This window comes from Bos indicus, chromosome 7 (assembly GCF_029378745.1).
Source record: "Bos indicus isolate NIAB-ARS_2022 breed Sahiwal x Tharparkar chromosome 7, NIAB-ARS_B.indTharparkar_mat_pri_1.0, whole genome shotgun sequence".
In the NCBI taxonomy this organism is placed as follows: Eukaryota; Metazoa; Chordata; class Mammalia; order Artiodactyla; family Bovidae; genus Bos; species Bos indicus.
The window spans coordinates 12141458-12169389 of NC_091766.1; the positions used below are offsets into that span (position 1 = coordinate 12141458).

At 48.9% G+C, this 27932-nt stretch overlaps 1 long non-coding RNA gene across 5 annotated transcripts; it reads right to left on the reverse strand.

Moving 5' to 3' along the window:
* Positions 1 to 348: 348 nt before the first annotated feature.
* LOC109561517 (uncharacterized) lies at positions 349 to 27895 on the reverse strand. Of its 5 annotated transcripts, none has more exons than XR_011567501.1 (7): positions 27569 to 27895; positions 17763 to 17842; positions 15658 to 15868; positions 6638 to 6926; positions 4683 to 5392; positions 916 to 1038; positions 349 to 526 (listed from the first exon to the last, which is right to left on the reverse strand). It is a non-coding gene; the product is annotated as an uncharacterized lncRNA (long non-coding RNA). The 5 variants fall into 5 exon arrangements; XR_011567499.1 differs by having other exon boundaries at positions 349 to 533; XR_011567500.1 differs by lacking the exon at positions 4683 to 5392 and having other exon boundaries at positions 349 to 533; positions 27569 to 27887.
* Positions 27896 to 27932: the final 37 nt, after the last annotated feature.

Genomic DNA, 27932 nt, shown 5'->3' on the forward strand with positions numbered 1-27932 from the left:
TACATCCAGTTTTCAAACACTTTGGTCTCAGTACCTCTTTCCATTCTTTAAAAAATATACTTGAGGGGACTTCCCTGGTGGTCAAGTGGTTAAGATTCCAAGCTTCCAATGCAGGGGCCATAGAACTTATTCAGGGAATTAAGATCCCACATGCCACAACACCAAAAGAAAAAATAAATTATATATACCTATATATAATGTGCAACATGGCAAAAAAAACACCTATATATATATATATACATCTGTTTATATGGGTTATAGCTACTGATATTTGCCATTTGTAGATTAAAACAAAAAAAATAAAACTAATTTTAAAAACTGTTAGTTTTTAAATCACAATCCATCTACTCACGATAACAAATAACATTTTTAATGAAAAATAACCACCTTTTCCAAAACAAAAATATTCCATAAAAAGAGAGACATTGTTTTCCAATTTTGCATCTCTTCCATGTCCAGTGAACAGAAGACAACTGGATTCTCACATCTGATTCTGCATCCCACCTGTTGCAACAGGGACTCTCCCCTGGAAACTCCACCACACACATGTGAGAGAAAAAAAGTGACAGAGGCAAAGGACATCTTAACATTAATATTAAAAATAGTTCAAAGAAAAAATATTTTTAAATAGTTCAGGGACTTCCCCAGTGGTCCAGTGGTTAAGATGCTCTACTTCCGATGCAGGGGGTATGGCTTCTATCCCTGGTCAAGGAACAAAGATTCCCACAGGCTAAAAATAATGTTTTAAAGTAGTATCAAATATTTATTTAAAAAGATGAAACAGTTCAGTCTGATGGACCCCCCTGGAAGGGTCTCAGTGGCCCCCAAGTTTCTGAACCCCTTTGAGAACTGCTGTTCTCAGAACAAAGGGTACCTGGCCCATAGTAAGTGATTTTTTACTATGGCTGTTATTACCATAGCAACTGAGGGTTCCGAGAGGTCTTGCTCCAGCCCCCAAGCCTTCAGGCTGCCTCGGGTAGAGGAGGCTGAGGGACTACTAACTCAGGGTGGGCTGCGCTCCCTCTGTAATAATAGCACCTAAGAAGAGAACAGAGGAATAAGAAAATAAAGGGTTTTTTTAATTATTATTATTAAGTATAGTTGATACTGCTCTAATGGCAGAAAGCAAAAGGAAGTGAAGAACCTCTTGATGAGGGTGAGGGAGGAGAGTGAAAGAGTCGGCTTAAAATTCAATATTAAAAATACTAAGATCGTGGCATTCAGTCTCATTCAGTTCAGTTCAGTTGCTCAGTCGTGTCCAATTCTTTGCAACCCCATGAATCGCAGTATACCAGGCCTCCCTGTCCATCACCAACTTCCAGAGTTTACTCAAACTTACGTCCCTCGAGTCGGTGATGCCATCCAGCCATCTCATCCTCTGTCATCCCCTTCTCCTCCTGCCCTCAATCCCTCCCAGCATTAGAGTCTTTTCCAATGAGTCAACTCTTTGCATGAGGTGGCCAAAGTACTGGAGTTTCAGCTTTAGTATCAATCCTTCCAATGAACACCCAGGATTGATCTCCATTAGAATGGACTGGTTGGATCTCCTTGCAGTCCAAGGGACTCTCAAGAGTCTTCTCCAACACCACAGTTCAAAAGCATCAATTCTTCGGCGCTCAGCTTTCTTCACAGTCCAACTCTCACATCCACACATGACCACTGGAAAAACCATAGCCTTGACTATGAAAGGTTGTTGTTGAATCACGCAAAGACGCCGGGATTCGTGACCCCTGGAGGAGAAGAATTCAATCTGGGGCCAGAGACGAGGCTTGATCGCTCAGAGCTTTTGTGTAATAAAGTTTTATTAAAGTATAAAGGGGATAGAGAAAGCTTCTGACATAGGCATCAGAAGGGGGCAGAAAGAGTACCCCCCTGCTAGTCTTCAGCTGGATGTTATATAGTCACTAGCAGTCTGTTAATAAAAGAAAGGAATGTCTTAAAACTCAGAATGGCACCAGGCCCCTCACCCATAAGATGCATTTTGGGATAATGTTGGCACCAAATGGTTCATCTTGGACCATAAAATGATTAACTTGAATCTTGAAGAAGGGCAGATCACCATACAAATAGTTTCATTTACAGAGATTAGGGAAACAATATCTGAGTATAACATACTGGCTTGTCAAGTAGGTTCTGAGCCAAGAGGCGGAACCAACTTGAAGACAGAGTCTGGGGTAAATGCATAGCACATTAGCATAGCTTAATTTCTCTCTTATTGGTTATCTCTAGGTTTGAGAATAGTTAACTTCAGGTGAAACCAGGTGTCATTATGGCAACACAGTATTTTAAGAGAAACCTCTTTTTAAATTTGTATAGAGAAGGAAAAAATATCACTAGTTTGCTTCCTCCTGCCAGTTAAGAGAGATAAAAATGTCTGACACTTGCAGGCTATTTCCTCCGTTTGGAGACCCCTGGCCTTCCTGCCTGTTACCCTCTCAACTATTTGGACCTTTGTTGACAAAGTAATGTCTCTGCTTTTGAATATGCTATCTAGGTTGATCATAACTTTCCTCCCAAGGAGTAAGCGTCTTTTAATTTCATGGCTGCAATCACCATCTGTAGTGATTTTGGAGCCCCCAAAAATAAAGTCTGACACTGTTTCCACTGTTTCCCCATCTATTTGCCATGAAGTGATGGGACCAGATGCCATGATCTTAGTTTTCTGAATGTTGAGCTTTAAGCCAACTTTTTCACTCTCCTCTTTCACTTTCATCATTACTTGATGGCAAATAGAGAGGGAAAAGGTGGAAGTAATGACAGATTTCCTCTCCTTGGGCTCTAAAATCACTGCAGATGGTGACTGCAGCCATGAAATCAGAAGATGTTTGCCTCTTGTCAGGAAAGCTATGGCAAACCTACACAGTGAGCTGAAACGCAGAGACATTACTCTGCCGACAAAGTCTGTATGGTCAAGGCTATGGTCTTCCCAGTGGTCACGTACGGTTGTGAGAGCTGGACCATAAAAAAGGCAGAGCGCCAAAGAATCGATGCCTTCAAACTATGGTCCTGGAGAAGACTCCTTAGAGTCCCTCAGACAGCAAGGAGATCAAACCAGTCAATCGTAAGGGAAATCAATCCTGAATACTCATTGGAAGGACTGATGCTTAAGTTGAAACTCCAGTATTTCGGTCATCTGATGAGAACAGTTGATTCATTGGAAAAGTCCCTGATGCTGGGAAGGATTGAGGGCAGGAGGAGAAGAGGGCATCAGAGGATGAGAATGAGATGGCTGGATGGCATCACCAACGCAATGGACATGAACTTGGGCAAACTTCAGGAGATGGTGAGGGACAGAGAGTCCTGGCGTGCTGCCGTCCAAGGGGTCGCAAAGAGTCAGACATGAGTGGACGATTGAACAACAACATAGTTGATGAACAATGTTGTGTTAGTTCCAAGTGTACAGCAAAGTGAATCAGTCATATATATACACTCAGGAGAGCTGGTTTTTGTTTTTTCGGCCATGCCGCACGGCATGCAGGCTTCTAGTTCCCTGCCCAGGAATCGAATCAACCTAGAGATTGTCATCCTGAGTGAAGTAAGTCAGACAGAGAAAGACAAATACATGATATTGCTTATATGTGGAATCTTTAAAAAAAAAAAAAAGGCATAAATGAACCTATTTGCAAAACATAAATTGAGTCACAGATGTACAAAACAAATGTTCTAGATTTCCTCAGTAGTCCAGGGGTTAAGATTCTGCACTTCCACTGCAGGGGGGCATGGACTCAATCCCTGGTCAGGGAACTGAGATCCTGCATGCCACCCAGCATGGCCAGAAAACAAAGAAAAGAAAACAAACTTCTGGTTTACAAAGGGAAAGGGGGAAAGAGGGAGAGGGATAAATTTTGAGATTGGGGTTGACATATACATTACTACCTAGTTTACAATAGATAACTAATAAAAATCTACTGTATAGCATAGGGAACTCTGTAATGACCTATATGGGAATAGCAGTTAGAGACGAGTGGATCTATGTATGTGTATAACTGATTCGCTTTGCTATATACAACAGAAATGAACACAACATTATAAATCAACTATACTCCAAAAACTAATTTTAAAAAGTAGAGGCTGGACCTCCCAGGTGACTCTGGTAAAAAATCTACCTGCCAATGCTGGAGATACTGTTTCACTCCCTGGTCCGGGAAGATCCCACATGCCATGGAGCAACTAAGCCCATGAGCCACAACTACTGAGCCTGTGCTTGAGAGCCCAGAAGCCTCAACTACTGAGGCGAGCACACTCTAGAGCCCATGCTCAGCAACAAGAGAAGCCCACACAGTACAACGAGAGAGTGGCCTCCACTCGCTGCAACTAGAGAAAAACTGCCAACCTAGCACAGCCAAAAATAAATATTTTAAAAAACTTATGTCTAAGAAAAAAAAAAGAAGAGGGCGTTGCTGCTGGCTGGAGTAGAGTCTGCAGAAAGAATGGACATAGAACTAGCATCATTCCACCCTGCTCTCCATCTGCCCTGTTAGTCCCATCTGCTAAACATGACACCCACTTTTCACTGGACTTCTGGTCTCTGCCCAGAACGGTGGCCCGTGCCCTTCTGCAATTCCCCATTAAGTCCCTGGACCTAGGACCCTGCAAGCTGCTCAGAGATGGGCCTTCCTCCCCACCTCCCCCACAGTTCCACCCAGACCCAGCCACTCCCCACCACTTTCGCCCTCACCCACCTGGCTGCAGCTCTTAAACAGGAGAAAGGCTTCACCATCCAGGCAGTATCTTCCAAGACTCCATTTGTTCAATAGAAAATCTGGAGATATGTACAGCTAGCCATGGACCTGTGATGTTTACCTCTGAATAGGGTGGGGAAGGCCCTCAATGGACGGGGGTGTAGACTTGGTGTTGTACTGAAATTATTTCACAAATACTCATGCTCACTTTTGTAATCAGAAACAGTTTTTAACGGCATCCAGATGCCTTATGCAAAAAGGGCTTTGTCTGATCTCCAGATCGCCCAGGCCAATCAAGGACCACATGATAATAACCAATCCCATGGACAAGCAAATGAGACTCAATGTCTCCCCAAAACCAAGGCCTGGTGCACCAGGCAGGCAGCGCCACCTAGAGGCCAGATGGTGAATGGCCGAGCGCGTGACTGCTGTGTACCTAACGGGTCTTTCAGTCAAAGCTTTGGGTTTTTCCAGTAGTTAGGTACAGATGTGAGAGTTGGACCAGGCTGAGCGCGGAAGAACTGATGCTTTCGAACTGTGGTGCTGGAGAAGACTTTTGACAGTCTTCTTGGACAGCAAGGAGATCAAACCAGTCAATCTTAAAGGAAATCAACTCTGAATATTCATTGGAAGGGCTGATGCTGAAGCTGAAGCTCCAATACTTTGGCCACCTGATGTTAAGAACTGGCTCTTTGGAAAAGACCCTGATTCTGGGAAAGATCAAGGGCAAGAGAAGGGGACAAGAGAGGATGGGATGGTTAGATAGCATCATGGACTCAATGAACATGTGTGTGTGTGTGTTAGTCACTTAGTCACGTCCAACTCTTTGTGACCCCATGGACTATAGCTCACCAGGCTCCTCTGACCATGGAATGTTCCAGGCAAGAATACTAGAGTGGGTTGCCATTTCCTTATCCAGGGGATCTTCCCGACCCAGGGATTGAACCCAGGTCTCCTGCATTGCAGGCAGACTCTTTACCGACTGAGCCACCAGGGAAGACCATGAACATGAGTTTGAGCAAACTTTGGGCAATAGTGAAGGACAGGGAAGCCTGGCACGCTGCAGTCCCTGGGTTCACAAAGAGTCAGCCGAGACTTGGCAACTGAGCAACAGCAACAGGGATCGTGGGGGTGGAGCCAGAAGAGAGGGCGTGAGACCACCCCTACCACCCTCTCCAAGGTCAGAAGCAGGACAGCGGGACATCAGGCAAGTAAATCCCTGGATGCTGTATGGAAAGGACTTTCTAACAACTCCTCAGAACAGAGCAGATGGTCCAGGGAGGCCCACCATCCAAGCCTGCAGAGGCTGGTTGAAGCTGGAGGTCTCGAGAGCCTCTAAGTTTCTGCCTCCACTTTTCTGAAGAAGAGCGCACTGGAGAGGGAGGCCAGCAGAGAGGCTCTGGGGAGCATCGTGAGAGGAGGGGCTGGATAAGAGATGCGGGAGGCATCTTCAGATCAAAAACTAAGAGTCAGAAAGTTTTGATATATTGTCAGAGCTCACATGGAAGGCAGAAAGGGTAGACCTTGAATCCGATGCAGTTGGGTTCCCTCCAGTCAGCCGTGGTGCTCTCTGCAGGGTAAGGACATGCCGCTCCTGGCTGGAACTGAGCTACTCCCTCCCCAACCCACCCCCCACCATCTCCTCCATGCTGTGTCCCCTTTTCTGGTTCTTCTCTTATCTCATCTTAAACTCGGGCTTCCCCAGTGGCTCAGTGGTAAAGAATCCACCTGCAATGCCGGAGACACAGGAAATGTTGGTTCAATCACTGGGTCGGGAAGATCTGCTGGAGAAGGAAATGGCAACCCACTCCAGTAGTCTTGCCTGGAGAATCCCATGGACGGAGGAGCCTGGAGGCCTACAGGTCATGGAGTTGCAAAGAGCCAGATAGGACTGAAGCAATTGAGCACAGACACACACATCCGAAACCACTCCTAGATGGCGCCTCCTTACCCACCAGGACTGCTGCGGGTGCAAACCACCAATCGACAGGAACAGTCTGCAGGTCTTGGGGACGTCAGATGGTCAAAAGTTCAAGGTGGTTCAAAGTACTGCACTGAAGTATTATCTCCAATCCTCTGGCCAGCCAGCAAGCTCATGTTCCCTCACTATCTGAAAGATGTATCACAACTCCCCTGGTGGACAGTGAGGGACAGCCATAGCTCCCCTCCGCTCCTCCTCAGCCCCCAGGGCTGCAGCTCCTTCCTGCCCTGCTCTGGGTCAGCAGTGGTCCAGGGATTTTTCACCTGCCATGCAGAGGATACAGGTGTTATTTGACTCCCCTGGAGGCACAGTGATCTAGCCCAGCCACGACCCAGGGCAACTTGAAGTGAGTCACATTTGTGTTTTCTAGTTGCCACATTAAAGAAAGTAAAAAAAAAGAACAAGTGTTTTTTAGTTTTGTTGTATTTTTTTTTAATTGTGGTGAAATTCACATAACATAAAATTAACCATTTGTGGTGTACAATTCATTTAGTACCTTCACAATGTCGTACAACTACCGTGCATGCGTGCTTAGTCGCTTCAGTCGTGTCCGACTCTTTGTGACCCCATGGACTGCAGCCCTCCAGGCTCCTCTGTCCATGGGATTTCCCAGGCAAGAATACTGGAGTGGGTTGCCATGCCCTCCTCCAGGGATCTTCCCAACCCAGGGATCAAACCCAGGTCTCCTGCAGCTCCTGCAGTGCAGGCAGGCAGGTTCTTTACCACGAACACCACCTGGGAAGGCTGGGCAACTACCACCTCAAGATAATTTCAAAATATTTTATCATCACTCCAAGATAAACCCCATCCCCACTAAGAGCCATTCTCCATTTCTCCCTCTCTCAGCCCCTGGTCACCACGAATCTACTTTCAGTTTCTGTGGACTTGCCTCTTCTGGATATTTCATATAAACGGGATCACACAATAGGTGACTTAGCCCATCTTCTTTCACTCAGCATGTTTTCAAGGTTCATCCAGGTTGTAGCATGAGTCACAACCCCATTCCTTTTCATGGCTGGATACTATTCCACTGTGTTGCTGGACATGTGGCTTGTTTCTACCTTTTGATGACTGTCAATGGTGCTACGCTACACTTGCACATACAAGTTTTTGTTTTTACACCTGTTTTCAATTCTTTGGGATAGATACAGGGGTGGAATTTCTGGGTCTTATGAAAACTCTATGTTTAGCTTTTTGAGGAAAGGAAGTTTTTTAATATTTATTTGTTTGTTTGGCTGTGTTAGGTCTCAGTTGCAGCATTCGGGATCTTTGATCTTCATTGGGGCATGTGGGATCTTTAGTTGCAGCAGGGGAGACCTGGTTCCCTGACCCAGGATCAAACCCAGGCCCCCTGCATTGGAAGCACAGAATCTTAACCACTGGAACACCAGGGAAGTCCTAACGGGAGATTATTTTGAAAGATATATTTATTTCCTAGTGCAACATAGCCAAAATACAATCATTTCAACATGTGATAGATATGATTCTCATAGTAATCTTTCATGATCATTTTTTATACTGAGTTTTTGAAACCCAGGGGATGCTTTTCACTCAGATCACATCTCCATTCAGATCAGCACCTTTTAAGCACCCAATAGCCCTGTGTGGCTCATGACAACTGTCCTAGACAGCACTGGTCGACCTCACACACCTGGCGTCATTCTCGAGCTCTGTTGTCCCTGGGGGTCACCCCTATTACTGCCCACTAGTGTCCAGATGCAAGACCCCACTCATCTGTGGGCCTCAGCACTGGGGTAAGAGGGTGACACCTACCCAGTCAGGTTGGACAATCCCTGCTCTGCCACACACACATATGCATCCTGCTATGATCTGGACATTTGTGCCCCACAAAATTCACATGCTGAAGCCATAACCTTCAGTGTGATGGTATTAGGAGGTGAGGCTTTTGGGGTGATCAGGTCATGAGGGTGGAGTCCTCGTGAATGGTATTGTTGCTGTGGTTTAGTTGATCAGTCGTGTCCAACTCTTTGCAACCCCATAGACTGTAGCCCTCCAGGCTTCTCCATCCATGGGATTCTTCAGGCAAAAATACTGGAATGGGTTGCCATTTCCTCCTCCAGGGAATCTTCTCCACCCAGGGATCGAACTCATGTCTCCTGCGTTGGCAGGCGGATTCTTTACCACTGAGTCACAAGGGAAGCCCCTGTGAATGGTATTAGTGCCCTTATAAAAGGAATCCTGGTGGTTAAGACTCTGAGATCTCACTGCCAAGGGCCCAAGTTCAATCCCTGGTCCAGGAACTTAGATCCCACAAGCCTCAAGATGTGTCTAAATAAATAATTTTTTTCATACCTTTTAAAAAAAGGAACACCAGAGCACTGGCTTGTCTTTTCTCCCATGTGAGGACTCAGTGAAAAGACACCATGACTCGGTGAGCCACACAGCCCTCACTGGATACCAGACCTGCTGGCACCTTGATCTTGGACAATCCAGCCTCCACAATGTGAGGAATAAGTGTCTGGTGTTTATGAGCCTTTCAGTCTATGGTATTCTGTTATAACAACCTAAAGATACATTTCCCACCCTGGACTCAGCCTTCTGATCAATAAAATAGGAGTGTGGTAAGAACAGTGTGTGCAGGCCCCTGGGAGCTGCCCGGCACCACATGTGCATATGGTCCCAACCAGGGCAGCACATGGTGATGCTGTAAAAGCAAGAAAAGATTACCGCACATCCTCAGGAAGATGTGGATGCCTCTGGAATTCTGCAGGTATTATGCAGCTACATGTATGCTAAGTCACTTAATCATATCTGACTCTTTGTGACCCCATGGACTGTAGCCCGCCAGGCCCCTCTGTCCATGGGATTCTCCAGGCAAGAATACTGGAGTGGGTTGCCGTGCCTTCCTCCAGGGGATCTTCCCGACTCAGGGACTGAACTCTAGTCTCTTATATGTCCTGCACTGGCAGGCGAGTTCTTTACCACTAGCACCACCTGGGAAGCCCTATTTGGCTACAGAGGCCACTGAACAAGCCCAGGGAGCATCACTGGCCTTCAGCTGCCTGTGGGTACCCCTGAATCAGGCGGTCATTCATTGGGCTTCTCACGTGGCACAGAGCTGGGGTAGGGGTTGGGAGGGAGACCTGAGCAAGGAGATATCAGAACAGTAGGGGCCAAGCAGCTGGGGCTGCTACAGAATTACTTCCTGAAGAGTTTGCTCCCAGCTTCTCAGGGTGGACCCAGCCAAGCATTGGGGGCCACACCAGCCTTCCCTCTGACTCATGAATCCTGGTGGGAACCCCACAGTGGAGGCAGAGAAAGCAGCCTTTAAATAGAGCTCTGAACCATCTGAGACTGTGGGCTGATGGAAGGAAGCCAGAGGCCACCCCTGGCCCAGCCACAGGCCTGGAGAGGCTGGGCTCTGATAACCCCACCTCTCTGCCTTCTCCTCGCTCCCCTTGCAGCCTCTAACAGCCCACTGCCACAAAACCCAGCCTCAGATGTTTTGGCTTTATGAAAATGCAGGATATAAAAAGAACCATGGGGCGGATGGAAGGGTGGGGAATGGCCACCAGCTTGCTAAAAGCTACCACCCCCAGGCTGCCCCTAGTGCAGCAAGCATCCCGCTCTCCCCAACCACCACCCTTAGAGATGCAGGCTCGTGCTTGTGTGCAGACGCATTGTGACAAGCCAGCATTTGGAATCAGGGATAAGGAGGCCAGCCAGTTGGGGGGAAGCCAAGTCTGACTTTATAAAGGTCTCTCTCCTGGGCCAGAACTGGGCACTGGCCATTGTAATTTATGCAGATGCTCCCAGTTGAAGCAAGTCAAGCCTGCCCCAGGAGCTTACCTCTCAGTGTGGGGGTGAGGAGGCACCTCGACACTGCGGACCTCTGGCTGCCGGGCCCAGCCTGGCCTCCCCAGGCTCTGAACAGTGCATTCAGAAATGACCACCTGTCAACAGCATCATCTATGTGCCCCCTCAGCCCCACCTCCTCCCAATCACGCTTCCAGTCCTCACTTCTGCCCCCTGGTCCAGCTCTTCATGCCCACTGCTCAACTTCCAGAGACCCTTGCTCCAGGGTAACTGCAGCCCCCAACCAGCCGCCCCTGCTCCCAACCCCTGGGCTCTCTGCTCATGCAGCCCACCCCAGCTGCAGCCTAAGCTCCCCACACCACTAGGTGCTCAAGATGTCCACCACCTACCTTGGCCCATCTCTCCCTCCCTTGCCAGGACTTTGTGCTGATCCTTTCACTATACATAGACAGGCTTTCCAGGTGGCTCACATGGTAAAGAATCTGCCTGCAGTGCAGGAGATCTGGGTTCAACACCTGGGTGGGGAAGATCCCCTGGAGGAGGGCATGCAACCCACTCCATTATTCTTGCCTAAAGAATCCCATTGACAGAGGAGCCTGGCGGGCTACAGTCTATGGGGTCGCAAAGAGTTGGACACGACTGACTAACACACACATTCCACTATACATAGGGCAGGGTGCCAGGCAAAGGTCAGGAGCTGGGAACGCACAGCAGTAAGACAGGCGCTGTCACACCCTCATGGACTCCCAGTCAGATGGAGGAAGCAGAGGGCACATCAACAAACCTACACTAACAAACCAAAAAGAAAAGGCAGGGAAAGAATGAATTACAGCTGAGATGTGTCCTATGAGGGAACATCGGGGAGCACTGTAGAGAGGTGGACCTTCCTCAGGAGGGGAAAGGAACGTGCACACAAGGATCCCATAGAAGAAGAGGGAAGAGTGGGGACTTTTTATACAGGGAAAGAAGCTCTGCTGTTGATGTTGTTTAGTCCATAAGTCGAGTCAGACTCTTTGCAACGCATAGGCTGTAGCCCACCAGGCCCCTCTGTCCATGGGATTTCCCAGGCAAGAATACTGGAGTGGGTTGCCATTTCCTCCTCCAAGGAATCTTGTGGACACAGGGATTGAACCTGAGTCTCCTGCTTGGCAGGTGGATTCTTTACCACTGAGCCACTGGGAAGGCCCTAAATAAGCTTGGAGAAGGAGGAAATTGAGATCAAGATGCCATGTGCATCCCCCTTGGGACTATTTGGTCTCTATCCTGAGAACAGTAGGGGCCTACTGAGGGTTCAGGAGAGCCGGCATGCTCAGACTTCAATTTGTGCAAGCTCACTGACTTCGAGACAGAAAGGACAGTGATTACCAGGGATTGGGGTGAGGGGAATGAGCAGTCATTGCTTAATGAGGACAGAGTTGTTTCATCGTGTTTTGGCTATGCTGCATGGCTTGTGGGATCTCGGTTCCTAGACCCGGGATCATGCCTCCTGCACAGAAAGCTCAGAGTCCTAACCACCAGGGAGTTCCCAGGGACAGTTTCAGTTTGGAACGATGAAAAAGTTTAGGAGCTGGATGATGGTGATGGTTGGGTGACAGTGTAAATGTATGTAAAGCCATGAACTTTCACTTAAAAATGGTTTAAAAATGATAAATCTTATACATATCTTACCACAACTTATAAAAGTTTAAAAAGGAAAAATTTAATTTAGGTATATTTATGTCATAAGTTAAGGTGGAAGTAACCCACATGCCCCTCCACAAATGAATGGATTTAAAAAATTGTGGTACATCCATGCAATGGAGTATTCATTCAGAAAAGGACTGAGCTTTAGATACCTGCTACAAAGTGAATGAGTTTCAAAAACAAGCTAACAGGAATTCCCTGGTGTTCCAGTTGTTAGGACTCTGCACATGTTCATTGCCGAGGGCCTGGGTTCGATCCTTGATCATAGAACTAAGATCCCACAAGACATGAGCATGGCCAAAAACAAAATAAACAAACAAAAACCCCACCAAGCTAATGAAAGACTACCTGGTGTACGATTCCATTGATATGAAATGTCCAGAAGAGGGAAACCCACAGAGACAGAAAACAGATTACTGGTTGCCAGAGACTAAAGGAAGGGGGTGGGAGTGACAGCTCACAGGTACAGGGTTTCTTGGTGTGACGGAAGCTTCCTGCAGATGGGTAGTTGGTGACGGTTGCCCAACCTTGTGTTTCTCCTAAATGCCAGGGCCTTGTACACTTTAAAATGGTTAACTTTATGTTCATATATTTTGTCTCCATTTTTTTTAAAAGGAAAGAAGAAAAAAGAAAGAAAGATAGGAAAGTTAAGTGTGCAGGCTACACTGAGAAAAGAGATGAGGGGTCAGGGACACTGAAGCATGAAGTTGGGGCACATCTCCACACCCAGACAGTGACAGATGATGGCACCAGGGAGGGACAGGGAAAAGCAGAGGAAAGGGAGAAACAGGAGGTAGGGTCCCATGACTGGTTAGATGACAGGGTGGTGGTGGTTCATGGGATGCTTCTGTCTCATCTGTCAGCTCTGGTGGGTGGCCAGGGGTGGGGATTACTCGAGGCAGATCTAGGCTTCCTGTCTGTGACCCTGCTGTGCCTCCATCAGCCTGCCAGTCTCAGCGCTCAACCCCATATCACCTTGAAGACACGAATGTCCCCTCCCCGGGGGGTATCCCCATCACCCTCTCCCTAGTGTTAATCATCAGAACCTTCTGCGTGTCCCCATGCCCCTCCAACACCGACTCCTTCCGACCTCTTTGCTGTGCCAACCAGTAGACACCCCCAAAAGCCCCAAGTCAGCATCAGCTGACATTCAGACCTCAGGCTCCTTTAGAGCAGGGGTCTACAAAGATCTGAAAAGGGCTGGACTGGAAATATTTTCTGCTTCAAGGGCCAGGCTGTCTCTGTTGCAATGACTCAGTTCTGCTTTGTAGCATAAAAGCAGCCCGGGATAATAGGTAAACAAATGAGCACAACTGTGTGTCAATAAAACTTTATTTATGGGACTTCCGTGGTGGCCCAGTGATTAAGACTCTGCCAGTTCGATCCCTGCCGCGAGCCACTGAACGACTAAGCCCAAGCTCCACAACTATGAAGCCGAGGTACCTAGAACCTGTGCTCTATAATGAGAGAAGCCACCACAATGCCCCTGTTCGCTGCAACTAGAGAAAGCCCATGCACAGCAATGAAGGCCTACCAAAGCCAAAACATAAATTAAATTTTAAAAACAACTTTATTTATGGACTCTGACTTTTCAGATAATTGTTTTATTTTTTATTTATTTGACTGTGCCAGGTCTCAGTTGCAGCACCTGGGCTCTTCCATCTCCATTGCAGCATGAAGGCTCTTTTAGTTGTGGTATGCAGTATTTTTAGTGGCTACATCCAAACTCTTAGTTACAGCATATAAACTCTTAGTTGGGGCATGTGGGACCTAGTTCCCTGACCAGGGATTGAACTCAGGCCCCCTGCCGTGGGAGCACAGAGTCTTAGCAAATGGACCACCAAGAAAGTCCCATGGACTTTTTAATTGAAATATATTTGACATGTAACATTGTATAAATTTAAGGTGTCCAACATTTGATACATTTATATAGTATAACTGACATATATTGTAATATGGTTGCGATTGTATCCATAATTAGCACCTCTGTGAAAATGTTGGTCTCTCAGTCATGTCCAACTCTTTGTGATCCCATGGACTGTAGCCCACTAGGCTCCTCTGTCCTTGGAATTCTCCAGGCAAGAATAATGGAGTGGCTAGCCATTCCCTTTTTCAGGGGATCTTCCCAATCCAGGGATCAAACCTGGGTTTCCTGCATTGCAGACAGATTCTTTAACGTCCGAGCCACCAGGGAAGCCCAGATGTTATATAATCAACATTTCTTTTTAGTGGTGGAAATAGTTAAGTTGCTAGTCTCTTAGCAAGTCTGATGATTATAATACAACATTTTAACCTGTATTTACTCTTCTGTGCATCTGTGGAATTCTAGGATTTATTTACTACTCAGTCCAAGTTTATACCCTTCAGCAAAGTCTGTTCTATCCCCCCCAGCTCCTTGGTCACTGAAATTTGAATTATAGATCATTTTCAAATTGTGAATTGTTTTTTCCAGCCATTTGAAAATGAAAAGGCCATTCTTAACTCACTGGCTGTACAGGAACAGGCAATAGGCTGCATTTAGCAACCAAGGCTGTGGATAACTCCAAACTATCTCTTGCCCACATTTGCCCCTTATAATAGTGTATATCAGGGAGTCTTGGGTATCTTTATAAGGGCACTAATCCCATTCACAAGAGACCCACCCTCATGACCTCATTCCCTTCCAAAGGCTGTACCTCCTAATATTATCACCGTGGTGGTTAGAATTTCAATACAGAGTGAGGGGGTGGAGACACAAACATTCAGACCACAGTTGTGAGTATCCAGGGTTTTTTTAAATTAGTATTATTGGCAATTCTCTGGTGGTCCATTGGCTAAGATCCCAATACAGGGGCCCGGTTCAATTCCTTGTCAGGGTACTAGATCCCATGTGCCACAACTAAGACCCACTGCAGCCAAATAAATTAAAAAAAAACAACTGCTCTGAGACACTGCCTTGACACCTGGGATACCAGGTCTCGTCATCACGGCCACAGTCAGAAAACAGAAAACTCCTAAGCACTCCCAGGGTCCCCAGCTGCCCAGGAAGAACAGGTTGGCAGAGGCCAGATGAGGGGCTTTCCAGTGACAAACACAGACCTCCCTTCCACACCTCCACTAGGAAGAATATTCAAACATGTCCCTGACTGTCTTTCTCAATTAGCCATCACTCTGCTTTCCCCCAGCACTCTCTCCTCTCATAACCCCAGTGTATTTTCTTAAAGGTGTTTATGTTTTTCAGAGCTTATTAGTGTATTTAAGCATCAAATATTGCCTGTCCCCACCTCCTCAATGGAAGGACAACCATTTGTACAGTCCAGAGATCAGTTAGGAATAAGTCTCAGTTGGGGTTGTTGTTGTTGTTCAGTGGCTCAGTCATATCTGACTCTTTGCTACCCCATGAACTGCAGCACGCCAGGCTTCCCTATTCTTCACCATCTCCCAGAGTTTGCTCAAACTCATGTCTATTGAGTCAGTGATGCCATCCAGCTATCTCATCTTCTTCTGCCCCCTACTCCTCCTACCCTCAATGTTTCCCAGCATCAAAGTCTTTACCAATGAGTCGGCTCTTTGCATCAGGTGGTCAAAGTACTGGAGCTTCAACTTCAGCATCAGTCCTTCCAGTGAGTATTCAGGACTGATTTTCTTTAGGATGGACTGGTTTGATCTCCTTGCAGCCCAAGGGACTCTCAAAAGTCTTCTCCAACACCACAGTTCAAAAGCATCAATTCTTCTGGGCTGGGTGGTCATAACAATTTCACTCTGCCTGTGTAGTGAAAACACACACCTCAGATCGGGACTAGAACCCATTTTTTAAAAATATATGGATCGTTTTTCAAAGTATTTCTTGAATTTGTTACAATATTGCTTCTATTTTGTTTTGTTTTGTTTTGCTGATAAGCATGTGGGGTCTTAGCTTCCCTACCAGGGATCAAACCCACATCCCCTGCACCAGAAGGTGAAATCTTGACCACTGAACAATGAGGAAAGTCCTTGGCTGTCTTTTTTTAATATTATTTTTATTTATTTGGCTGTACTAGGTCTTAGTTGCAGCACACGGGATCTTCAATCTTCATTGAGGCATGTGGGATTTTTGTTTCGGCAGGTGGGATCTAGTTCCCTGACCAGGGATCAAACCAGGCCCTTGCACTGGGAGCACAGAGTCTCAGCCACTAAACCACCAAGGAAGTCCACCCCACTGTCATAAGGAGACCAAACCAGTCAATCCTAAAGGAAATCAACCCTGAATATTCATTGGAAGGACTGAAGTTGAAGCTGAAGCTTTGGCCACCTGATGTGAAGCGCCAACTCATCAGAAAAGACCCTGATGCTGGGAAAGACTGAAGGCAGAAGGAGATGATGGTTGGATGGTATCACCAACTCAACGGACATGAGTTTGAGCAAACTCATGGGAAATGGTGAAGGAGAGGGAAGCCTGGCGTGCTGCAGCCCACGGGGCCGCAAAAAGTCGGACATGACTGAATGACTGAACAAGAACAACAAATCTATTACAGTGAGCACGTAATGAGGCTCGAGGTCCACTGGAAATCTCATCTTCCACCATGTTATATCTAATCACTTCTGAAAAGTTTATGTTGTATCCTCAATGACAACATCACTCTTTTATTTATATTATAATTGTATTTAATTCATTAATTTATGCTCTGGCCGCTGCATGCAGGCTTTCTCTAGTTGCAGTGCACGGGCTTCTTATTCGCGGCTTCTCACTGCAGTGCCCCTCCACACACACACTGCAGAGTATGGGCTCCAGGGCACACAGGCTTGGGAGTTGGGGCATGTGGACTTAGCTGCCCCAAGATACATGGGATCTTCCCAGACCAGGGATCAAATCTGTGTCCCTTGCATTGGCAGGCAGTCTTAAAAACTGGACCAGCAGGGAAATCCTATGTCACACTTTTAAAGGTTGTGCCCCGCCCCCTTCCCTCCTGTCTCAATAGAACAAAAGCAGCCGCAGATATGAGGATGACTGCTATCAGGAAACAAAACAGAAACAAGTGTTGATGAGGACATGGAGAAACTGGAGCTCCTGTGCATTGTTGACAGGAACGTGAAGAGATAGCCACTGTGGAAAACTCTACGGAGGTTTCTCAAAAACTTAAAAATGGAATTACCACACAACCTAGCAATTCCAGCCAAAAGAACTGAAAGCAAGGTCTCCAAGAAATATTTGTGCATCCATGTTCACAGCAGTATCGTTCACAATAGCTAACACAAGGAACAAACCAAAGCTTGGAATTACCAAAATGTGTTATATCCCCACCGTGGAATATTATTCAGCCTTTAAAAGGAAGGAAGGATAAAATTAAATAAATAAATAAAAGGAAGGAAGGAGTTCCCTAGTGGTGCGCTGCATAAGAATTCACCTGCCAATGCAGCAAACACGAATTCGATCCACGGTCCAGGAAGATTCCACGTTAGATTCCAGCAGCTAAGCCCATGCGCCACAACCACTGTGCCTGTGTGCCCCACAGCCTGTTCTCCACAGCAAGAGAAGCCACAGCAATGAGAACCCCGAGCGCCATAATGAAGAGTCATCCCCACTCACCACAACTAAAGAAAGCCTGTGCAAAGCAAGGAAGACCCTGCACAGCCAAAAATGTAAAAAGTAATTAAAAAGAAGCTATTGTCTAGGGACTCACCTGGCAGTCCAGTGGTTAAGACTCCACGCTTCTCCTGCAGAGGGAGTGGGTTCCTTGGTCGGGGAATTATTAATAAGATCCTGCATGGGGCAAAGTGTGGCAAAAAAAATTTAAAAATAGTAATAATAGATACATAAAATGAAAGGAAATTCTGATACATGTTACAACTTGGATGAACCTTGAGGACATTCTGCTAAGGGAAATAAACCACTCACAAAAAGACAAGTACTGTATAATTCTTATAAGCACTTATATCAAGTACTTAGATTAGTCAAAATCATAGAGACAGAAAGTAGAATGATGGTTTCCAGGGGCTGAGGGGAGGTGAACGGGAGAGTTAATAGGTATAGAGCTTCAGATTTACAAGAGTTGTGGGGGTGGGACTTCCCTGGTGGTCCAGTGGTTAGGACTCCGGGCTGCCACTGGAGGGGGTAGTTCAAACCTTGGTCAGGGAACTAAGATCCTGCATACTGCACAGAACAGCCAAAAAGTAGGGAAAAAATGGGGGTGGGGGGGTGGGGAAGAGTTGTGGGGATAGATGATATAAAGGTTGCAGAGCAATATAAATGTATTTAATGCCACTCATCTGTATGCTTAAAAAATAGCTAAGATGGTACATTTTTGTCATGTGTATTTTAACTCAATTTTAAAAAAAAATGGCACATGAGTCTGAACAAAGTCCAGGAGATAGTGAAGGACAGGGAAGCCTGGCATGCTGCAGTCCATGGGGTCGCAGTCCATGGGGACACAACTGAGCGACTGAACAACAGCAGCAAAGCAGCCAGACAGGAATGGACATGACTGTATAAACGTAATTTACAAGGGCTGAAATCATAATTCGTAAGATTTTTATGTTTCAAGGAATCATCTTTTGTTTTCAACTGCTTAAAAAATATCAAAACTAGATTTCCTTGGTGGTCCTGTGGTTAAGACTCTGAGCTTCCATTGCAGGGAGCTCAATGATTTGATTCCTGGTGGGGGAACTATGACCGAACGATGCCCCAGGCATTGCCCTACAACCAAAAATAAAAAAGAAAGAAAAACAGAAAAAAGTGTCAAAACCATTCTGAGCCTGAGGGCTGTGCAGAGAAGAGGAGCGGATGTTCTCCCCATCCCCCCTCTGTCCCCCACCCTGCCACTCCCCACCCTGAGCTGGGTTGTGGTTTGGGGACTCAGGTCTAGTTCACCTCTTGCTTTCCTGCACATCTCACGTCTGACTGGGAACAGACGAGGCTGTACAGAAAGCTGCATCGATGAACACATGTGTGCATGAATATGGCAAGAGCACACTCCTGCTTTGCAGCCAGCCAGACTACAGGCAAACCCTGGTGGTGCCTTCTCTTCTTTCCTGAGCAGCCTTAGGAAAACCACTTAACCTGTCTGGGCCTCTGTGTTTTCAACTGTAGATGATCCAGCATGGTGCTATGCAGGGCATGCCTCCACTTCTAGGACCTCCCCCGTCCTCCCCGCCTCTGCCCCTGGGAAACCCGGGAGGTCTATAAGAGGGAGCTCGCTGTCTACACTGGCTCACTCCTCACTGCCACCAGGCCAGGGCCTGAGACTGTGCCCCACCACACACACTCTCTCATTCTGGCCTAAATATATTCCAACCTTAGAGATATCTCATGCCCCACACACATTTCTGTTTTCCTGCCATAGCCTAGTGCCAAGGAAAAGAAAAAAATCCCACCGGTGGGGAGCAGGGAGGGAAGATGTTGGTGGTGTGCAGGGGACTGTGAAATGCAGCCTCAAGGGTCCTGGTCTTAATGGGGTGCTGGGAAAGCTGGATGAGGGGGACACCCCACCCTGCACCCTGTTTCTCTCCTGGGCTCTGCCGCTCTGAGTCACCACTCTGGCAGTTGCTGGCCGGGAGCCAGGGCTGGGTGGGATGTGAGGGCGGCAGGCAGGCGGGCAGGGAGGCCTACTTTAGCTTCTGGTTTCTTCTCCACACCCACGAGGGCCCTTGGATCTCAGAACACACACCTGGGCAACACCCAGTAAATTCTGATGCCAGGTCAGGGCTCCCCACGCCTTCTGGCTCCTGGGCTGTGTCTGGGCCATCGCCCACCTCTGGGAACCAGGAAGGAAGAAAAGCTGGCCTGTCTCCACCCACCAGGACCTGGGGAACCGGCACCCCATGGCCTAGGATGACAGTCCCACTCAATCTCTCCCCAAGATGCCAGAACCTGCCAATCACCTCCATCCTCAGAACTCTATACCTGTTTGGGGGAAAAGACACACACACACAGTGATACTTTGCAGGCAGGCATCTATGTAAAGAGGCAGGGCAGTCAAAAGTGGGTGGTGAGCCTGCCCTCCACCCCACACCAACAGGAAGCCACATCTGGGGACATTATTTGTTGCCATGACTGTAGGAGGTAGTGCTCCGGTACCCAGTATAGACAGATAGGATTGGGGCGGGGGGCGGGGGAGGGGGGAGCCTGAAGAAAGAGAACCAGACTTCCTTGACAAACGTGAAGTCATTTTTAGCTTAAGCCATTTGGGGATTTTAGCCTGGCCATAAGGCTTGTCCTTGAACAGGTCTCAGTAATCAATGATCTCAAGGGAAGTGAGGGAATGGAATAACCTAGGAAAAGCAGTCAGGAAACAATTGTTCAGCCATAAAACGCAGTCCTGGTTCCTCCTGAACAATCTGATACAGGTCTTTGAGTTCTGCAGGAACTAAGCCCCCCTCCGCCAAGGTGGAGGATACAATGATTTTGTTGACCCTCCTGACTTGAACCAAATAGAGCTTGGACTCTATTTTGTTTAGTCCCTCATTCCTGTCCGACTCCTTGTCACCCCATGGATTGTATGTAGCTCACCAGGCTCCTCTGTCCATGGGGTTTTCAGGCAAGAATACTGGAGTGGGGTGCCATTTTCTTCTCCAGGGATCTTCCCCACCCAATTCTCCTGCATTAGCAGGCAGGTTCTTTAAAACTGAGCCATCTGGGAAGCTTTGGCTGAATTCTATGCTGCGTTCTCCTCTGCTCAAGCCAGCTCCTGAATAAGCATGTATCCTTAGCTTAAAACTTCCCCAATTTTGCTGGTCTTGGAGACACGGCTTTGGGAAAGCTCGCTGGTGTTCTTCAGTTCAGTTCAGTCACTCAGTCCTGTCTGACTCTCTGCGACCCCATGAACCTCAGCATGCCAGGCCTCCCTATCCATCACCAACTCCTGGAGTTTACCCAAACTCATGTCCACTGAGTTGGTGATGCCATCCAACCATCTCATCCTCTGTCGTCCCTTCTCCTCCTGCCCTCAATCTTTCCCAGCATCAAAGTCTTTTCAAATGAGTCAGCTCTCTGCATCAGGTGGCCAAAGTATTGGAATTTCAGCTTCAACATCAGTCCTTCCAATGAACACCCAGGACTGATCTCTTTTAGGATGGACTGGTTGGATCTCCTTGCAGTCCAAGGGACACTCAAGAGTCTTCTCCAACACCATAGTTCAAAAGCCTGGTGTTCTTACTTGCTGCCAAGTATTAAGCCGCTCCTCCCCCTGATCTTTGACTTGGTTGTGTCTTTCTTTTTTCTAAATATTTGGTTGCCTCACGTCTTAGGACCCTTGCTGCACATGTGAGGTCTTTCATTGCTGCGTACACTTCTCTAGTTGCAACTTCTCTCTAGTTGTGGTGCATGGGCTCCAGAGCGGGGGTGGGTGGTGGGGGTGGGGATTGTTATGGGTTGTGATTCAGACTTAGTTGTCCTGCGGTATGTGGGATCTTATCCCCCCCACCCCTCAGAGATGGAACCTGAATCTCCTGCATTGGAAGGCAGATTCTTAACCACTGGACCACCAGGGAAATTCCTTGGTGGTGTCTGGCTTGATACCCAACCAAGAAGTGAACCCAGTTTCCAGGTAACACTAGTGGATGGAAGCCAGGACTGCAACTCAGCATTCTAAGATGCACCAGGCAGCGCCCCCATCATTCCCAACAGGGAACGATCCAGCCTCAAAAGTCGAGAGTCAAGAAATTGGCACTTTTTTGCTATCTAGTAGACTACATATTGGAGAAGGCAATGGCACCCCACTCCAGTACTCTTGCCTGGAAACTCCCAGGGACAGAGGAGCCTGGCAGGCTGCAGTCCATGGGGTCGCTAACAGTCGGATATGACTGAGCGACTTCACTTTCACTTTTCACTTTCATGCACTGGAGAAGGAAATGGCAACCCACTCCAGTGTTCTTGCCTGGAGAATCCCAGGGATGGCAGAGCCTGGTGGGCTGCCGTCTATGGGGTTGCACAGACTCGGACACGACTGAAGTGACTTAGCAGCAGCAGCAGCAGCAGCAGACTACATATTAGCTGGCAAGCTATCCAAACTCACTATGCCTCAGTTTCCACAATGTGAAATGAGGATAAGGCAATAAATCTTTGTGATGACGACTCCAGAGGTGAAGTGCCTAAACTAGGAAGCAACAGCTGTTGTGATGACTGTCGTTCTTAAGACCTACAGATCTGGGATTTCCCTGGTGGTTCAGCGGTTAAGAATTCACGTTCCAATGCAGGGGACTCAGGTTCGATCCCTGGTCAGGGCACTAAGACCCCACATACATCGGGGCAACCAAGCCTGTGCACAGCTAAAGAGAAGACCACAGGCCACAACTAAAGACACCTGTGCACTGCAGCGAGCAATCCCACATGCTGCAATGAAGATCTCCCATGCTGCAACTAAGACCCAATGCAGCCAAATAAATAAATACTTTTTTTTAAAAAAAAGGCAAATGACTATTTAAAAAAAAAACAACCTTACTCTCCAAAGTCTCTCATAGATCCGAGTTCAAATCTGAAATTTGTATAAGTGCTATCACTGCCCATCTCAGAGTCATGGGAGGAGAGACAGGTGAACTGCTGGGGCACACAGCCTCAGTGAATGTGGGGGACACAGGGGGACCGAGTGACTCTCGCTGAGCTCAGAAGTGTCTGAGCCTAGAAGGGACATCAGGGAACAAAAGACCACCTGGCTTCTGGGTACAACAGATGCCATGGCAACGGGGCAGGATGGGCTCTGCTCCAACAGGAGGGAAGGTTTGGGGGAAGAACTGCGCTGGCCTTGAGCACAAAGCAGGGAGCATGCCTGAGAACCCGGCCCATATGATGGGTGGCTGGCAAGAGGGTGGGTCTCACTGAGGATCTTTCCCCAGCTTTCTAGAATGTATTGGTAGCTGCAAGGAGGAGGGATACTAGGGTAATTCAGGACAATCAGAGGGAACCTGGGCCATTCAGAGGGTGGGCAGAAACTTTCACAGAGCCGTGTGTGTGTGTGTGTGTGTGTGTGTGTGTGTGTGTGTGTGTGTGTGTGTGTAACCTGCTGGGCCCAGACTCAGCCTCAACTCAGGGTGTTGAAAAGACCCAGCCTGCCCGCCTGTCCACCCGGTCTGACCAGAAACCCAGGTCAAGCTTGGGACATGTGGCCCTGCGGGTGCACCCTGGCTCCAGCCTCCCAGCCTCCAGGGACAGGGCTGGCTTTAGTCACAGTATAACCACTGGGAGATTGGGCAACAAGTATGTCCCACCCACAGATGTCCAGAGAGTCGTGAGAACCGGGACAAGGGAGGGTGGCTGGGGAGACAGAAGAACGCTCAGGCTGAAGACAAATGCGTTAGTGCCTGCTGACTGCAGAGTCCCCAGGGGCCCCCTCTTGCACACTCCCTCCTCCGTGGCCCCATCTCCCAAGCAGCAGCCCTGAGATGCATAGCAGAGAAAGGGAGGGGAAGTACCCTCCCTGGCTAAAAGTAAGGCTTTGGAGATTTTGGGGCAAGCCCCATCTCACAACCTCAGTTTCTCCCTCAGAGGGACTTTCCTGGCAGTCCAGTGGTTAGGGCTCCATGCTCCCACTGCAGGAGGCAAAGATTCCTTTCCTGGTCAGGGAACTAGAATCCCGGAAACCAAAAAAAAAAAAAAAAGAACTGGTTTCATCCCCTCCCTTCTCAGAAGGTAACACCTAGTCCCAAACAACAGGAGAGTACTTCTAAAATCCAACATCTGTTTATAAGGTGATGTCCACGGGGCTTCCCTGGTGGCTCAGAAGGTAAAAGAATCTGCCTGCAATGCAGATCCAGGTTTGATCCCTGGGTCAGGAAGATCCCCTGGAGGAGAAAATGGCAACCTACTCCAGTATTCCTGCCTGGAAAATTTCATGGACAGAAGAGCCTGGTGGGCTATATAGTCCATGGAATCCTAGTAAAGAGCCAGACACGACTGAGCGACTAACACTTCATAAAGAGGAGCCAGAAGGCAGCAGGGGATTATCTGAAGGTGGAAGCTGCACACAGCCCTGGGGGGGAAGAGCTCCACTCCCTGCCCCACGTTGAGCTTCCGAGAGGAGCGGCTGCCAGCAGGGTCCCAGCAGTGAGTAACTGCAGGCTTGTTTTGGCCTTCCTGGTGGCCTGAAGCCAGAACAAGGTTCATTCCGGAAGGGCGGGCCACAGCAGGGGAGGGGGGAGGGTAGGAGGGGAAGAGGAGCGGGTAAGAGAGGGGAAGGGAGCTCAGGTAGAAGCTGGTTGGCTGGGGGGTGGGGTGGGAGTGGGGGAGGGGGTTGGGGGTGGGTGGGGGAGGTGGGGGGCACTGGCTGGAGTTCGAGATGCTGGGGCTGAGGGCCAATCTCCTGTGGCCTCCGACACGCAGCTAACAGGGCTGGCAGCCTTTGATGGCCCCTCCTTGTCCGCCCTCACCCTCGGGTCTAAACGGTGAAGCGGTGAGCCATTTCCTGTCCCAGACACCAGCAAGGGCCCCCACCCCCAGCCCGAAGCAGTCTTTCTAGTCTAGCAGTGGTTTGGATTTGCTCAGTTAGTAATAATCATCGAAAACATGAAACAACAAACACCCAAACTCAAACCCAGGGAATTCCCTGGTGGCCCAGTGATTAGGGCTACATGCTTCCATTGCAGGGGGCACGGGTTCCATGCCTGAACCCAGGTCAGGGAATTAAGATTCTCTAAGCTGCAAAATATAGCAAAAACACACACACACACACACACACAAAACACCCAAATACAACTTCATCCTCATCAAACCCCTGGGCCAAGCATGCACAAATTGGCCCCCAGGGATGTTTTCACCAGAAGAAGCAGGAGAAAAGATGGTACAGAATTACCCAGCAAGTGGGTGTGAAAAAGCTGAAGAAGGAAGCTGGTGGGTGAAGCCAGTGGGCGGCAAGCACAGGAGGCCAGGAGAGGAAACACTGCCTGGTGGTGGGCGAGAGACCTGGACGGCAGATCTCACCACCCTGAGCTCTCTTCCTTATCTGTGAACCAGAGATAAGTTGCTGGATATATACAAGAAAAGCCCACCTAACCATCCACTCCATCCTCCAGCCCCAAATCCAGGAGAGAAAGAACAAATGGCTTTGTATTACTAGACATGTTTGCTCCGTGCCTCAACTCCCTCATCCATAAAATGGGGTTAGTGAAAGTGCCGACTTTAATTCTGACCCAAATTTGGGGCAGGGTTTTGTGGTTGTTCATTCGCATCCAGCTCTGTGACCCAAGGACTGTAGCATACCAGACTTCCCTGTCCTTCACTATCTCCCGGAGTTTGTCCAAACTCTTGTCCATTGAGTCAGTGATGCCATCCAACCATCTCATCCTCTGTCGGACCCTCCTCCTCCCGCCAATCCTTCCCAGCATCAGTCTTTTCCACTGAGTCGGCTCTTCACATCAGGTGGCCAAAGTATTGAAGCTTCAGCATCAGTCCTTCCAACGAATATTCAGGTGGCATAGTTTAACTAAGTGAATATGTATACCCAGCAAAGCACCTGGCTGGCAGTTAAGTATCAACATACACTGTCTCTTCGTAAACCAGGGCATATTATCTGGTCTCTAACCAGAAGCCCCTGGGGTTGGATGCAGAGTCTCTGGGGGCCCTTCAGAGGCTCACAGAATCTTCTGAGGATGCATCTCAGGTTAGCTCTGTAAACACAGTGGACTTTGCAGGAAGCCTCAATTAACACAGTGGCTAATTCCCCAACATATCTTCCCAGGGCTCCTAGGAAGAGCAGCGTGTTTCCAAGACCCTCGGCTTAGCTCACTGCCACTCTGGCCCCTCAGGACCGCCTGGTGCTCTGGTCCAATGCTTGGGAGAAATCCTAAACTGAGGGAAATCAAGGCCCAGCCCACTTCGGGAATGGCTCAGGGGCTGCAACCTCCAGCTCACCAACAAGGCAGTTAGAACCACGGTTGGCAAATACAGCTGCACTTCGGGATCACCTGGGATGCCTGGGTCCCCCGCGGGGCCAAGTCCAGCCCCAGAGATCTCAGGATTTCTAACCATGCCCCATCCCCTGGGGGGCACAACTCCCAGCCACAGAGGGGAAAAGAAACGCCCAGAGTGACTCCACTGAGGAGGGCAAGGTCTGCATTCGCCTCACCGCTTCCTGATACTTTCACAAACAAGACGAGGAACAAGAGAAAATGCAGTGCATTTGCTGACTTTGTCAATCCCCTTGCCTCGCTCCCCCCTGCAGCCGGGTCTCCAGGGAAGGGTTTAACAGGAAGCGCCTGGCGTCCGGGAGCCACAGAAGACCATTGTTCTCCAGCTGGTCCCCTCCCTCTTGTCCAGGAAGACCCTCTAGGGAGCCCCTTCAAAAGGGCCAGGCGCAGTGTCTCCAGACTGCAGGCCAGCCTGTCGGGAGAGCAAGCACCGGAAAAGGAAACCCACGGGGCGCGGGCTGGGGCACAGCTGTCACCGCAGAGTCTTGGGGGGTTTCCGAGGAAGGGGGGGCTCAGGCTTACCCGCGCCCCCAGGGGGGACAACCCTCCCCCACAGCCCTCATCTGGAAGGCAGACGGCTTTGATCTCAAGCTTTTAGGTACAACTTAAGCTCCTGTCTCCCTCCACCCATTTCCCCCACCCCCAGCATCTCTGTGTTGGAAAGTTTCACACCCCACCCCTTCTCTGATTTCAGATCTCTCTTCCAGGCACTAGGCTAGGACTTTTTCTGATTAGCAGATTTGGATGGGGGGCCAGGGAGGAGGGGAAGGTTCTGCTTTGGGGGGGCAGTCTGGATTTGGGGGCACAGAAGGAGGCAGAGAGCTGTGAGCAATTCCCTAGGAGACCCTGGGGGGCATGCAGGGTGAGGGCCAGCAGCTGACAACCAGATGTGGGTGGACAGGCTGAGGGGGAAATTAAATGGTGCCAGTCAGGTGGTGGGCGGAGAAGACAGGACCCCAGGGGGCCTCCGGAGAGCTGCCTAGGTATAAAAAGGAGGGTGGCCAGACTGAAGCCTGAGATAGCCTCTTAACTGTGAGTCAACAATGTCCTGGGGAGGGGGTGATGATCTGAAGCCAGTGGGGCCAGGAGGCTGGAAGGGAGAAAGAAAAGGGCAGAGAGGCGAGGCGGAATGGGGACCCAGGGGGAATTTCTGCTGGGAGGGACTGCAATAAAGGGGCAGGCCGAGAGATGCTATTAGGCCTGGACGTGCAAGTGGAGGGCCTTAGTCCCTAGGCTGAACTCCCCTGAACACAAATTTGGGGAGACCTGAAGTTCCCCCAACACAGGTGGGCCGAACACCCCTCTAGGCTGCGCCTCAAAGCAAACAGATATGAAATGACCTAGTGAGTAACCCCGGACACGGATGGGGAAGGCCTGAGCCCCCCTGAACACAAGTGTGTGCATCTGAACTCCACTAGACATTACTGGTGGAGGTGTGTGTGTCCTGGCCTCCCCTGGTCACCACTGTGGGGGTCTGGGCTCCTCTAGGCAAACATGGTGGGGGAGGGTTTCAGTAGCCCCTACGCCGAGGGCGAGTAGCTCGAGCCTCAAACTCTGGCAATCCCGTCCCCCTTCAGCTTTCGGTGGCATTTACCTGATTCCGAGCCGACCCCCAGCCCCAGGAGCCCACAGCACGGCCTCCGCCTTCCCGCTCGGCTCCTAAACCCCACCCCTACATCCGCGGGGCACTGGGATAAGGGGGTGGCTAAGCTCCGACCATGTGGGCGGAATCCGGGAGGGACGAGCTTGGGGGAGGGGCGGAGCCGCCTGAGCCACCGACCGACTCCGGGAGTTCTAGGAAGTAGCTCGGTGCAGCGCGGAGGGGCGGGGCTCAGAGAGAAATGGAAAGCTGCTTAATTTGCATGTTCCGCCCACGTACGTGATCGACACCCGGATAACCCCGCCCTCTACCTTGGCTAAACCACTCACCCCCAGGGCCCAGCCTAGGACTCAAAGTT